The sequence below is a fragment of the Lolium perenne genome, chromosome 6 (genome assembly GCF_019359855.2).
Source record: "Lolium perenne isolate Kyuss_39 chromosome 6, Kyuss_2.0, whole genome shotgun sequence".
In the NCBI taxonomy this organism is placed as follows: domain Eukaryota; kingdom Viridiplantae; phylum Streptophyta; class Magnoliopsida; order Poales; family Poaceae; genus Lolium; species Lolium perenne.
Genome location: NC_067249.2, coordinates 55562059 through 55576874, shown reverse-complemented (window position 1 = coordinate 55576874; position 14816 = coordinate 55562059).

Sequence of the window (14816 nt, the reverse complement as noted above, 5' to 3'; positions counted from 1 at the left end):
TGCCCGCCGGTGGGTTTTGGCGATCAACAGTTACCTTGAATTGTATCGATATGGATCCAATCATAAGATTTTGATAACCTTCTTTAGGCTCATATATAGGACAATCAATAGTTCCAATTTTGATAGTTCTCACATTAGAGATAGTATTGACTCCACATACTTTATCAATCTTCTTGGGGAAATAAACGGTATGCTCCTTATCATCAACATTGAAAGTAACCTTTCCTTTATTGCAATCAATAACAGCCCCTGCGGTGTTAAGAAAAGGTCTCCCAAGAATAATAGACATATTATCATCTTCAGGCATTTCCAACACAACAAAATCAGTTAATATCAAGCAGTTATTAGTAACTTGAACAGGAACATCCTCACATATACCAACAGGAATAGCAGTAGATTTATCAGCCATTTGCAAAGATATATCAGTAGGTATCAACTTATCTAAATAAAGTCTCTTATAAAGAGAAAAAGGCATAACACTAACACCGGCTCCCAAGTCACATAGAGCAGTTTTAACATAATTATTCTTAATAGAACAAGGAATAGTAGGTATACCTGGGTCGCCCAACTTCTTTGGCACTTTGCCATTGAAAGAGTAATTAGCAAGCATAGTGGAAATTTCCTCATTGGGGATTTTCCTTTTGTTAGTAACAATATCTTTCATATACTTTGAATAAGGAGGTAATTTAATAGCATCAGTCAAAGGGATTTGCAAGAATAAAGGTTTCATCCAATCGCAAAATTTATTATAGTGTTCTTCTTCCTTTGATTTTAGTTTCTTAGCAGGAAAAGACATTTGCTTTTGCACCCAAGGTTCTCTTTCATTACCATGTTTCTTAGCAACAAAATCTTCTTTAGTATACTTTTTATTTTTAGCATGCTTTTCAGGTTCATCTTCACCTTCTTCTTTATCAGAAGCATCATTCTTATCATTATCATTATCATTATCATGTTCATTACCACTTTCAGTTTCAGCATCGGAAATAGAAATACTATTAGGATCATTAACAGGTTCAGAGGATTCTACAACACTTTTATGTTTCTTCTTCTTTTTCTTCTTAGAAGGAGCACTAGGTTCAATGCGTTGAGAATCTTGTTCAATTCTTTTGGGATGCCCTTCAGGATATAGAGGATCCTGGGTGGAGACACCACCTCTAGTTGTTACTTCATAAGCATGTTTCTTTTTAGAATTATTATTTAGCAAGTCATTTTGCACTTTAGTGAGTTGATCAATTTGAGTTTGAATCATTTGAAAATGTTTAACAAGCATCTTAACATCATTGGAGGTTCTCTCCACAATATCATGCAAATTGCTAATAGCTTGAGAATTTTCCATTAGATGATTCTCTACTCTCATATTAAAATTTTCTTGCTTAACAATATAATTATCAAACTTATCTAAGCATTGAGCAGGAGGTTTTGAATACGGAATATCTTCCCTAGTAAAGCGTTGAAGGGAGTTTACCTCAATCATGGATGAAGGGAGAATTATCTCACATATATCTTCTATGGGAGGTAGATTCTTCACATCTTCGGATTTAATACCTTTCTCCTTGAGAGACTTCTTAGCTTCCCGCATATCTTCATCATTCAATTCAATTAAACCCCTCTTCTTCAATATTGGCGTTGGAGTTGGTTCAGGTGTATTCCAATCATCATGATTCCGGCTTATTTTAGCCAATAATTCTTCAGCTTAAATGCGGAGTTCTTTTCCTGAAAACACAACCAGCACAGCTATCCAAATATGCTCTAGATTCAATGGTTAGTCCACTATAAAATATATCAAGTAGATCATTCTTTTCTAAATCATGTCCAGGTCGAGCTCTGATAAGAGAACAAAATCTTGCCCATGCCGCAGGCAATTTCACTTCATCTCCCTGGTCAAACCTATAAATTCTCTGTAAAGCAGCATGTTGAGCACTAGCAGGAAAGTATTTTCGAAAGAAAACATCACGCAAATCAGCTGGACTTTTAATAGAACCAGGAGACAAATTATTATACCAAGTTTTATCATCATCCTTTAATGAGAAAGGAAATTTTTTAATAACAAAGTAAGTACGCATCTTGTCATCATCAGAAAACAAGCTACTCAAAGAAGAAAGTTCATTCATGTGTTCTACAGCACTTTCTTTTTCAGTACCACAAAAGGGTGCTTTCTCTACAATAGCTATATGAGATAGATCAAGAGAAAAATCATAATCTTTATCCTTAATGCATATAGGAGATGTGGCAAATTCAGGATCAGGAGACAGCTTATGTCTAACAGTATATTGTGTAAGAAACTTTTTAATGTTTCTTGCATCAGCAGTAGCATTGCATCTATTAATAAGATCATCATTAAGCTCTACATAATCTTCATCAGGATCATCACTAGAATAATCAAGTTCAGGTGAACTAACAGGTCTAGTGGCATTTTCATTAGGAGTTTCAGCATTTTCAATTTGTCTAGACCTAGCAATTGTAGCATCTAGAAAGGATCCCAATGAACCACTATCATCAAGCACAGCAGAAACATTATCAATATTATGAGAGTTTTCAGATTCAGCAGATGTACCACCAAGCGAAGCTTGTGGCGGTGAAACAAGTTGACTTATCACAGATGGTGAATCAAGAGTAGCGGAGGTACTCAGAGTTGTACCTTTTCTTGTAGTGGATGGTAATATGGCGACTTTAGAATCGCGAGCTTTACCCATGATGGAGAATTTGCAGTGAACAATATCAATCCAAGTGAACTTCCAAATAAAGCTATGCTCCCCGGCAACGGCGCCAGAAAACAGTCTTGATGACCCACAAGTATAGGGGATCGCAGCAGTCTTCGCAGGAAGTAAATCCCAATTTATTGATTCGACACAAGGGGAGACAAAGAATACTTGGAGGCCTTAACAGCGGAGTTGTCAATTCAGCTGCACGTGGAAACAGACTTGCTCGCAAGAGTTTATCAGTAGTAACAGTTTTATAGCAGTAGCAGTAGTGAAATAACAGTAGCAGAGTAACAGAGACAGCAGTAGTGATTATAGTAAACAGCAGGATTAAAATACTGTAGGCACGGGGACGGATGACGGGCGTTGCATGGATGAGAGAAACTCATGTAACAATCATAGCAGGGCATTTGCAGATAATAATAAAACGGTGTCCAAGTACAAAGCAATCAATAGGCATGTGTTCCAATTATAGTCGTACGTGCTCGCAATGAGAAACTTGCACAACATCTTTTGTCCTACCAGCCGGTGGCAGCCGGGCCTCAAGGGAATCTACTGGATATTAAGGTACTCCTTTTAATAGAGTACCGGAGCAAAGCATTAACACTCCGTGAACACATGTGATCCTCACGTCACTACCATCCCCTCCGGTTGTCCCGATTCTTGTCACTTCGGGGCCATTGGTTCCGGACAGCGACATGTGTATACAACTTGCAGGTAAGACCATAAACAATGAATATCTTGATGAAACAATAACATGTTCAGATCTGAGATCATGGCACTCGGGCCCTAGTGACAAGCATTAAGCATAACAAGTTGCAACAATATCATCAAAGTACCAATTACGGACACTAGGCACTATGCCCTAACAATCTTATGTTATTACATGACCAATCTCATCCAATCCCTACCATCCCCTTCGGCCTACAGCGGGGGAATTACTCACTCATGGATGGGGGAAGCATGGCTGGTTGATGGAGAGGAGTCGGTGGTGATGATGGCGATGATCTCCTCCAATTCCCCGTCCCGGCGGAGTGCCAGAACGGAGACTTCTGGCTCCCGCGACGGAGTTTCGCGATGTGGCGGCGTTCTGGAGGCTTTCTGGCGACTTCGACTTCTCCCCGTGCGTTTTTAGGTCGAAGGCAATATATAGTCCGAAGGAGGGCGTCGGAGGCCGGCCGAGGGGGCCACACCACATGGCCACGCGGGCCCCCCCTGGGCCGCGCCGCCCTATGGTGTGGGGCCCTCGGGCCTCCACCTGATTTGTCCTTCTGGCTCCGTCAGTATTCTGGGAAAATAGGGCCTTCTGCATAAATTCCGAGGATTTTCCTGAAAGTTGGATTTCTGCACAAAAACGAGACACCAGAGCAGTTCTGCTGAAAACAGCGTTAGTCCACGTTAGTTGCATCCAAAATACACAAATTAGAGGTAAAACAATAGCAAAAGTGTTCGGGAAAGTAGATACGTTTTGGACGTATCAACCATCACCGATTTGTTTTAGCCATTACTTTTCACGCAAAAAATAATAAACCATCACCGATTTGTTGTAGCCATTACTTTCCATGCTAAAAATGATAAACCATCACCCATTTCTTGTAGCCATTACTTTCCACGCAAAAAATGATAAACCATCACCGATTTCTTGTAGCCATCCCTCCGGTCTTATTTAATTGACTCAAATTTAGTATAAAGTTATACTGAATCCGAGTCAATTAATAGTCACGCTAAAAATGATAAACTATCACGAATTACCATTTTTAGGCATTACTTTTCACGGTAAAATGATAAACTATATCACGAACTTCCATTTCCGTCAATATAGTCCGCATTACTTTTTTGTTGAGATATATACGCCCACAACGGTCATCTCCTCCTTAATTTATTGTGTAAACCCCACAACGGTCACCTCCTCCTTAATTTATTGTGTAAACCCCTACAACGGTCATCTCTCCCTTATAAACACCCACAACAGCCATCCCTTGTGTCAATAGGTTCTGCCTCTCTCTTCTTCATTCACATACACTTGATCCATTGTCATGGCTTCCACGTCTCGGACGCCGACCGGAAGGGGAAGGGGAAAGGAAAGGGTCGGCCGGGGTGGTGGATCATCATCATTGACACCACCACCATCAACACTGCCATTGATCATAGAGGAGTTCTTCATCGTCGTCTATGAAGACCATTTGGTCAAGAAGGTACGTACGCGTTCCCACATATATGATGCATGTGATTAATTATGGGCATGTTCTAAAAAACCTTTAATTTCAAACGATCGGCGCTCGATCTCTTTGCTGGCACTCCCAAAAAAAGTTTGCGGACTATCTTGATGGCCAGGAGCCAGGTAACGTGTATCTGCGAGCAGCTGACTGCGGTCCTCGTCTCTGGACCGTGGAGGTCCTATTTTACGGACAAGGCCGGATGTACCTCGACAAGGGCTGAGAGAATTTCGCCATCGCGCATGGTGTGGATTTCGGCTGCTTCGTACACTTCAAATGTGAAGGCGATGATGTGCTCACAGTGAAGGTGTTCGACGGAACAATGTGCAGGAAGTACTACTACTCGAACGACGAAGATACTGACGATGAAAGCGACGACGACGTGAAGCCATGCATCCCTCCCCTTTAGATAAGGGGATTATGACCAAGAATATATATATGTAGCTTCATATGCATCGATTTAGAGATCTAGCTATTTTCTATCTATTATGCCTGTAAAAAATAATATCGCAGATATTCACCATGATTCGAGCACCACAGCCTCCAAACGATGCCGAGGTCGATGCCGATATCGGCACGGTCAGAACGGCTATGCTCGCCGCCACTGCTAGGTCACCGTCGGGATGCACCATGTTTAGCATAAGATTCACTTTAGATTAAGCTGCGAAAATAGTCACCTGCCATTGGCTGAGACGGCCCCACAGAGCGGCTCTATATGATATTCTCTAAATAAATAGACGACCCCAGCGGTCATTGGTTGCAGAGGCCCCACAGAGCGAGAATATATGATTTTGTCTAAATAAATAGACGACCCCGCTGGTCATTGGCTGCGGCAGCCCCACGGAGCGACAATATATGTCTTTTCCTAAAAAATAGACGACCCCACTGGTCATTGGCTGCGGCAGCCCCACAGAGCGGCAATATATGTCTTTTCCTGAAAATACATGACCCCACTGGTCATTGGCTGCGGCAGCCCTATAGAGCGGCCCCATTTGTCATTGGCAGCACCGCGTATACAATCAGGAAATAAAACAGCCCACGCGTCAGCGACAGATGGATGGCTACCCGTCAGCACGAGACGGTCAGAGAGGAACTGCCCTCTGTGCAACCCCACCCATCAGATTAACGGTAAGGCCTCTGACCTGACGGTAACCCTCCCGTCCGAGCGCCTGCGATTGGTTTCAAACTTGAGGGAGGGGAAAACTGAGAAAAAGTTAAGAGGCTGGGAAAAACTAAGTACAACTAACGAACCAGGGGCACGAAAACAAAAAAAAAACCTTTATCTTTCCTTGAAAAATTAATTTCTTACTAAAAACTAATTCATTCTCAGTAATTGTTAGGGATAACAAGAAAAGTAAATGCATTGTACTACAACTTATATCTTTACTTTCTCTAGATAATGTAGAGGGTCAAGTGAAAACATGTCTCTCTACCTTTGTGCATGCATGCCGTAAATCATATTACGAGATACCCACATGTATATTCTTTAAAACGGCAGAGGCATGCGACCAAATGGACGCAGTACATCTTGCTTCAGCTGGGGATCACGTTTCTACTATTAATGTGGCATAAATCAAGTTGACATGCTAATTACGCTGATGTCGATGCTAAAGAACATAATTGGGCAACGTACGTACGTATAAATAGCACCTTTGTACGTGCATGGGTGCCGTGCATGTGCCCGATAGCATAAGTACGTTATTTACGGGCCGAAATTTGGTCATTAAGACGGTATAGGTACAATATATGTGAGCCAAATTAATTCAAACAAGTCTGATATCATATTTACCCTACTAATCAAATTCCAAACGATGTCCCTTGTAGCATATTAGTAACTCGGTGTAAAATTTCTTACTCACCTGGATATATCATATACATAGTCTCTATGCGCCTCCCTCTTTCATGTGAGGGCATCTCCAACGGGGCGACGAATTTCGGACGCCCAAAATATCAGCGCGCGTCCGATTGCGTCGGCCTAAATAGTCGAAATTGACCGCGCATCCGTTTGCATCGGGGTGGCTCCAGCGGCACGACGTATTTTTTTTGATTTTGCATTTTTTTCAATATAAAAACATAATTTACATAGTAAAAGAAAGGAAAATAAAATAAAATAAACCTAAGAATGGCTACGCCTACTAGTCGTCGTCGTAGCTGTCGATCACGACGAGCTCCGGTACCGGCCACGACCAGCTGGCAATCGGCGGAACATATGTCGGTGCCGCCGGCAGTAGTGGAGGTGGAGCAGCCCACGCCGGTGGTGGCGGTTGAGCAGCCCATGCCAGTGGTGGAGGTTGAGCAGCCCACTCCGGTGGTGGTGGTGCATCCCATGCCGATGGTGGAGGTTGAGCAGCCCACTCCGGTGGCGGAGGTTGAGGAGCCCACGCCGGTGGTGGAGGTTGGTGTCTATGCACGCTTCTATTTTTGTAGACAGTGTTGGGACTCCAAGTGGAGAGGTTTGTAAAACAGCAACAAGTTTCTCTTAAGTGGATTGATGTCTACGCACGCTTCTATTCCTGTAGACAGTGTTGGGCCTCCAAGAGCAGAGGTTTGTAGAACAGCAGCAAGTTTCCCTTAAGTGAATCACCCAAGGTTTATCGAACTCAGGGAGGTAGAGGTCAAAGATATCCCTCTCAAGTAACCCTGCAATTAAGATACAAGAAGTCTCTTGTGTCCCCAACACACCTAATGCAATTGTCAGATGTATAGGTGCACTAGTTCAGCGAAGAGATAGTGAAATACAAGTAATATGGATGATTGTAAGTAGTAATTGCAATCTGAAATAAAGATGGCAGCAAGCAAACATGTAGCAGAACTTGTTGAAAACGGTGTTTCAATGCTTAGAAATAAGGCCTAGGGATCATACTTTCACTAGTGGACACTCTCAACAATGATCACATAACTGAATAAATAAATGCTACTCTCAAACACTCTCCTGTTGGATAACAAACACCATTCATTGTGTAGGGCTACAAAAGCACACCTCAAGCCGGAGTAAACAAGCTCCACAACGTCCGGAGTTCATATTAAAGTAACCTCTAGAGTGCATAATAGACCGTTGCAATTTAGACCGAGTACTAACATAGCATACACACTGTCACCAATAGCTATGAAAGGGGGAATAGATCACATCAATACTATCATAGTATAGTTAACTTCATAATCTACAACATATTACAATCATAACCTACGCCAACTACTACATGATGCACACACTGTCAACTTTACATCATGGAGGAGGAATAGACTACTTTAATAACATCACTATTGTAACACATAGATTAATAGTGATACAAAGCTCATGATCACATAAAGATCACACCATGGGAGAGAGAGATGAACCACATAGCTACAGGTAGAGCCCTCAGCCTCGGGGGAGAACTACTCCCTCCTCATCATGGGAGACAACAATGGCGATGAAGATGGCGGTGGTGTCGATGGAGATGACTCCGGGGGCGATTCCCCGTCCCGGCGGCGTGCTGGAACAGAGACTTCTGTCCCCCGAAACTTGTCTTCGCGATGGCGGCGGCTACGGAACAATTCGTGGAATATTGTCGATTGTGGTAGGGTTTTTGCGACGGACGGAATATATAGGCGAAAGGGCGGAGTCGGAGGAGCCAGGGGGTGGCCTCCCCACCTGGTGGCACGGCCAGGGAGGGGCCCGCGCCCAGGTATGGTGTGGGGCCCCCTTGGCCCCCCCCTCCGGCCCTTCTTTGGCTTCCGTCTTCGTGGGGTCCAATTCCGAGAATATTTCCTGTGTAGAATTTCTGAAACCAAAAACAGCAGAAAACAGGAACTGGCACTTCGGCATCTTGTTAATAGGTTAGTTCCGGAAAATGCATAAAAATTATATAAAGTGTATATAAAACATGTGAGTATTGTCATAAAACTAGCGTGGAACATAAGAAATTATAGATACGTTAGAGACATATCAAGCATCCCCAAGCTTAGTTCCTACTCGCCCTCGAGTAGGTAAACGATAACAAGGATAATTTTTGAAGTGACATGCTATTAACATAATCTTGATCAATACTATTGTAAAGCATATGATTGAATGAAGTGATTCAAAGCAATGGTAAAGATAATGACTAAACAACTGAATCATATAGCAAAGACTTTTCATGAATAGTACTTTCAAGACAAGCATCAATAAGTCTTGCATAAGAGTTAACGCATAAAGCAATAGATTCTTAATAGAAGGTTTTGAAGCAACACAAAGGAAGATTTAAGTTTTAGCAGTTGCTTTCAACTTTCAACATGTATATCTCATGGATAATTGTCAACACAAAGTAATATGATGAGTGCAAATAAGCAAGTATGTAAGAATCAATGCACACAGTTGACACAAGTGTTTGCTTCTAAGATAGAAAGAAGTAGGTAAACTGACTCAACATAAAGTAAAAGAAAGACCCTTCGCAGAGGGAAGCAGAGATTACTCATGTGCTAGAGCTTTTTATTTTGAAAACATGGAAACAATTTTTTCAACGGTAGTAATAATTCATATGTGTTATGCATAAAACCTCCTATAAGTTGCAAGCCTCATGCATCGAATACCAATAGTGCTCGCACCTTGTCCTAATTAGCTCGGATTTCCATGGATTATCATTGCATTACATATGTTTCAACCAAGTGTCACAAAGGGGTACCTCTATGCCACCTGTACAAAGGTCCAAGGAGATAGATCGCATTTGATTTCTCAATTTTGATAGATCTCAACTTGAGGACATCCATACCGGGACAACATAGAAAACAGATAATGGACTCCTCTTTAATTCTTTAAGCATTCAACAACAGATAATATTCTCATAAGAGATTTGAGGATTAATGTCCAAGATAAAACTTCCACCATGATACATAGCTTTGGTTAGCGGCCCAATGTTCTTCTCTAACAATATGCATACTCAAACCATTCAATTCATGGCAAATCTCTCTTACTTCAGACAAGACGAACATGCATAGAAACTCACATGATATTCAACAAAGGTGTAACAGCTGATGGCGTCCCCAGAAACATGGTTACCGCGCAACAAGCAACTTATAAGAAATAAGATACATAAGTGACAAGGGATTAACTTATCAATGCCTACAAGGTGTAGACTAGGGTTTTAGTCGGAAGTAGAGGGCAAGTAGATCTCGAAGGTTTCAGCCGAAAAGTGCTCGACGATGTGAAAACTAGGGTTTCGTGAGACAATGAATCGATGCTTTCTTTGTCCCTCGACTCCCCCTTATATAGGAGGCGGAGCCGAGGGATTCGTAATACACAAGTTAAAGAGTCCGGGAGGATTTCCAACTCATCCCGCAAGATTACAAGTATTATTTCCTAATACAACTCTAGCTTTCCTTAATAGTAACTTGGGCTTCCGATTCTTCTTATTCTTCGAGTCGTGGGCCTTCAGTAAACCCCGGGTACCATCTTCGGCAGGCCCATTGGGGATGCCTATGTCAGTAGCCCCCGAGATTTTGCTTGAATCGCAGAATCGGGGAAAATCTCCACCTTTATATTCATTCAATAGCTCTACCGAATTTTATCACATATCTTTAGATACGTAATTATATATTGTACAGGGATAATGGTAGTTGGGGCTAGTTCATCTGACGGATCAGGTACTAGTTAACTGCTCTAGTGGCAATCCGCAAAAACCTACTTCAAGATCACGTCCCTGGACATGATCTCGGGATACTGGTGTAAACTTCGACAGGTGCCGCTTAAGGTCTTACCATTCTGTCGAGTCCCAGTCATATTTTATCGGGCACCTAACGCGTCCGTTAGGATTTTTCTTCGTATCTGTTGATATGGAAAAAAGTAGCAAACCGACGTCAGAGACGGCGCCACGCCACTCAGAACGAATCTAGGGTCTTACCTTCGCAAAGTTTTGCGGCATTCAGAGATTGTTCGCAACTTTGGCGCTCTGAGAATATATTGTCGAGTGCTTTTTTGGCTGTTGGAATAGCACATTTTATTGAGTCAACGGATGACTTATATTGCCCTCCCGATGGGAGTATATGTAGAGTTATTTTTATAACTCAAAATATGCTCACTTTTTCTTCCTTCTCTTTTTTTTTATAATTTCATCGGGCACGCGAACAGCGTTCCCGATGGGAGTAGCCCCCGAGGCTACAGCCAAGGACTTGTGCTTGGGTGTAGGCTCAACGCCTTACGTTGCTATATTTTCCTTCTTTCTCAAAGTTTTCATATCTATCGGGTGCGCGACCAGCGCTCCCGATGGGAGTAGCCCCCGAGGCTCTGAGCAAATGCTGTTATTTGATCATAGGCTCTCGCCATTTCTATTTTGTCATTCTTGAGTTTCTCATTGTTTCAAAGTAGCCCCCGAGCATTTGATCAAAAACTTGTATTTGACCAAAGGCTCTCGGAATAATCAATAATCTTCTGCTGTCGCCATTCTTATGAAGCTTCATAGCCGAGATTTTCTCTTCCCAAGGTGACATCATTGCTGATGATAGCCACGATCACTGTATCGGGAAAACGCGACAACTGCGCTCTCTCTGCCTTGCGGGCCCAAATTTCTCATCAAGTTGGCACGTCGTGCAAGTGGGGGACACACGTCCTCCACTTTTCCCGGCGCACGCACTGTAGCACCTGTTCCTTCCCTTCTCAGTGAAATTTCGTTTTTACCCCTTGTCCACGTGTACACAATCTATCTCACAATTTCTCCATCCAACGGTGCGTCAATTCACTGCACCTCTACTTAAGGTCGTCGTCTTCCTCCTTCCACACTTTCGCTCGCGCCGCTCCTCTGCTCTCTGATACGCATACAGCACGCGTCCGTTGGGAACCCCAAGAGGAAGGTGTGATGCGTACAGCGGCAAGTTTTCCCTCAGTAAGAAACCAAGGTTTATCGAACCAGTAGGAGCCAAGAAGCACGTTGAAGGTTGATGGCGGCGAGATGTAGTGCGGCGCAACACCAGGGATTCCGGCGCCAACGTGGAACCTGCACAACACAACCAAATTACTTTGCCCCAACGAAACAGCGAGTTTGTCAATCTCACCGGCTTGCTGTAACAAAGGATTAGATGTATAGTGTGGATGATGATTGTTTGCAGAAAACAGTAGAACAAGTATTGCAGTAGATTGTATCGATTAAAAGAATGGACCGGGGTCCACAGTTCACTAGAGGTGTCTCTCCCATAAGATAAATAGCATGTTGGGTGAACAAATTACAGTTGGGCAATTGACAAATAGAGAGGGCATGACAATGCACATACATGATATGATGAGTATTGTGAGATTTAATTGGGCATTACGACAAAGTACATAGACCGCTATCCAGCATGCATCTATGCCTAAAAAGTCCACCTTCAGGTTATCATCCGAACCCCTTCCAGTATTAAGTTGCAAACAACAGACAATTGCATTAAGTATGGTGCGTAATGTAATCAATAACTACATCCTCAGACATAGCATCAATGTTTTATCCCTAGTGGCAACAGCACATCCACAACCTTATAACTTTCTCACATCGTCCTGCATTTAATGGAGGCATGAACCCACTATCGAGCATAAATACTCCCTCTTGGAGTTAAGAGTAAAAACTTGGCCAGAGCCTCTACTAATAACGGAGAGCATGCAAGATCATAAACAACACATAGGTAATAGATTGACAATCAACATAACATAGTATTCTCTATCCATCGGATCCCAACAAACACAACATATAGCATTACAGATAGATGATCTTGATCATGTTAGGCAGCTCACAAGATCCGACAATGAAGCATAATGAGGAGAAGACGACCATCTAGCTACTGCTATGGACCCATAGTCCAGGGGTGAACTACTCACTCATCACTCCGGAGGCGACCATGGCGGTGAAGAGTCCTCCGGGAGATGATTCCCCTCTCCGGCAGGGTGCCGGAGGCGATCTCCTGAATCCCCCGAGATGGGATTGGCGGCGGCGGCTTCTCTGGAAGGTTTTCCGTATCGTGGCTCTCGGTACTGGGGGTTTCGCGACGAAGACTATATGTAGGCGGAAGGGCAGGTCAGGGGGCCACACGGGGGCCCCACACGCTAGGGCCGCGCGGGCTCCCCCTGGGCCGCGCCGCCCTAGTGTGGCGGCGCCCCGTGGCCCCACTTCGTCTTCCCTTCGGTATTCTGGAAGCTTCGTGGCAAAATAGGCCCCTGGGCGTTGATTTCGTCCAATTCCGAGAATATTTCCTTACTAGGATTTCTGAAACAAAAAACAGCAGAAAACAGCAACTGGCTCTTCGGCATCTCGTTAATAGGTTAGTGCCGGAAAATGCATAAATATGACATAAAGTATGCATAAAACATGTAGATATCATCAATAATGTGGCATCGAACATAAGAAATTATCGATACGTCGGAGACGTATCACTCTCCTCTGCCAAAATCCTCCATTGCGCCCCACAGCTCTTGAGCTCAACCACGCTCGCGCTTTTCTCCTCCACTCTCGTTGATGCCACCGCGTGCGCGGCTCACCAGGCACAGCATGCCCGAGTCCAAGATGGTCGCTGAAGATCTGGTGTGGGAGAGATCTAAAATCTCCAACCAAGATATGAACCTGCTGAAGAAGCTTGGGTTCACGAAGAAGGAGAATGCCCTGCGCTTCCCCAAGGAAGAAAGCTATCCATCGCCTCCAATCGAATACCGGGTCAGTTTCGTTGACCACCTCACCCGCGGTCTTTCTCCCCCTATCCACGAATTTTTTCGTGGTCTCCTCTTTGTCCATGGGCTACAGCTGCATCAGCTGACGCCCAACTCCATCCTTCACGTGTCGATTTTTATCACACTTTGTGAATGCTTCCCCGGAGTCCAACCTAATTGGGCTCCGTGGAAGCGCATCTTCTGCCTCCGCCGCAATGGCTCCCACAACGTCGCCTACAACATTGGCGGCGTTGTCATTTGCGTTCGCTCTGATGTTGAGTACTTCGACGTCAAATTCCCCGACTCCGTCCAAGGGTGGCGCAAGAGATGGCTCTATGTGCACGAAGAAAGCTCCAACTCAGTGGAGTACAATTTTGCTCTTTTCGACGGAGGAGCCAAGATTCTTCGCCGCCATTCCTGGGACGCTGAAGCCACCGAAGAAGAGAAGTTGGCGACAGAGGCGCTGATGACTCGCATCCATGAGCTCCAGAACACCCGTGGCAAGGAACTATCGGGTATCCAGATCACAGCCTACTTCCTTAGGATTAGAGTGCAGCCTCTCCAAGCTCGCAAAAATCTCCTTTGGATGTACGCTGGTGAAGAAGACGTCGACAGGCTCTCCAAAGACCTTCCTGTGAAGGATTTGGAGAAACTGATCCGAAGAATCTCGTCGCTCAGTAAGAAGGATACTATTCCATCCTCTTGCCGCATTAAGCCATATAGTGGCACCAATGCCCTTCCCGAGGTAATTTTTCCTCTTGACTACTATCTTGTCTTCTCGATATTTTAGTATTTGTCGACTACTATCTTGCTAGCGTCTTTTGCATAACTTTTTGTCGACACTCCTTGTTTTTTGCAGAACCACCCTGTTCTGGCTTCTCTTCCTCCTCTTCCTGAAGGTGGAGAAGTCGAAGACCGTACCGTTGTCACTGATGACAACCAGGGTACTTCTCGCCCTGAGAGTGAAGTTGCGGGTTCTCAAAAATCCGCGGCTTCCTCTGAAAAAGAAGCCGAGTCTGAGGCCACTACCTCGACACGCTCCCTTCCTTCCGTTGTTTCTCCAAGTAACAAGAGGAGAAGGGACGAAGGTGCCGATTCTGGCACCTCCCAGGCCGGCGCACCTCCTGCCGAAGAAGTTGGTCCTTCTGAAAAGAAGACAACTTTCAATCCTTACGAGGATGCCCTTGTCATCTCGTAAGTTCCTATAGCTCTTTGTTGTTTGCTTCTCGATATTTTTGTCTATATTGCTTCTTATATTGTCGCCTTTTATTGTAGTGGTGA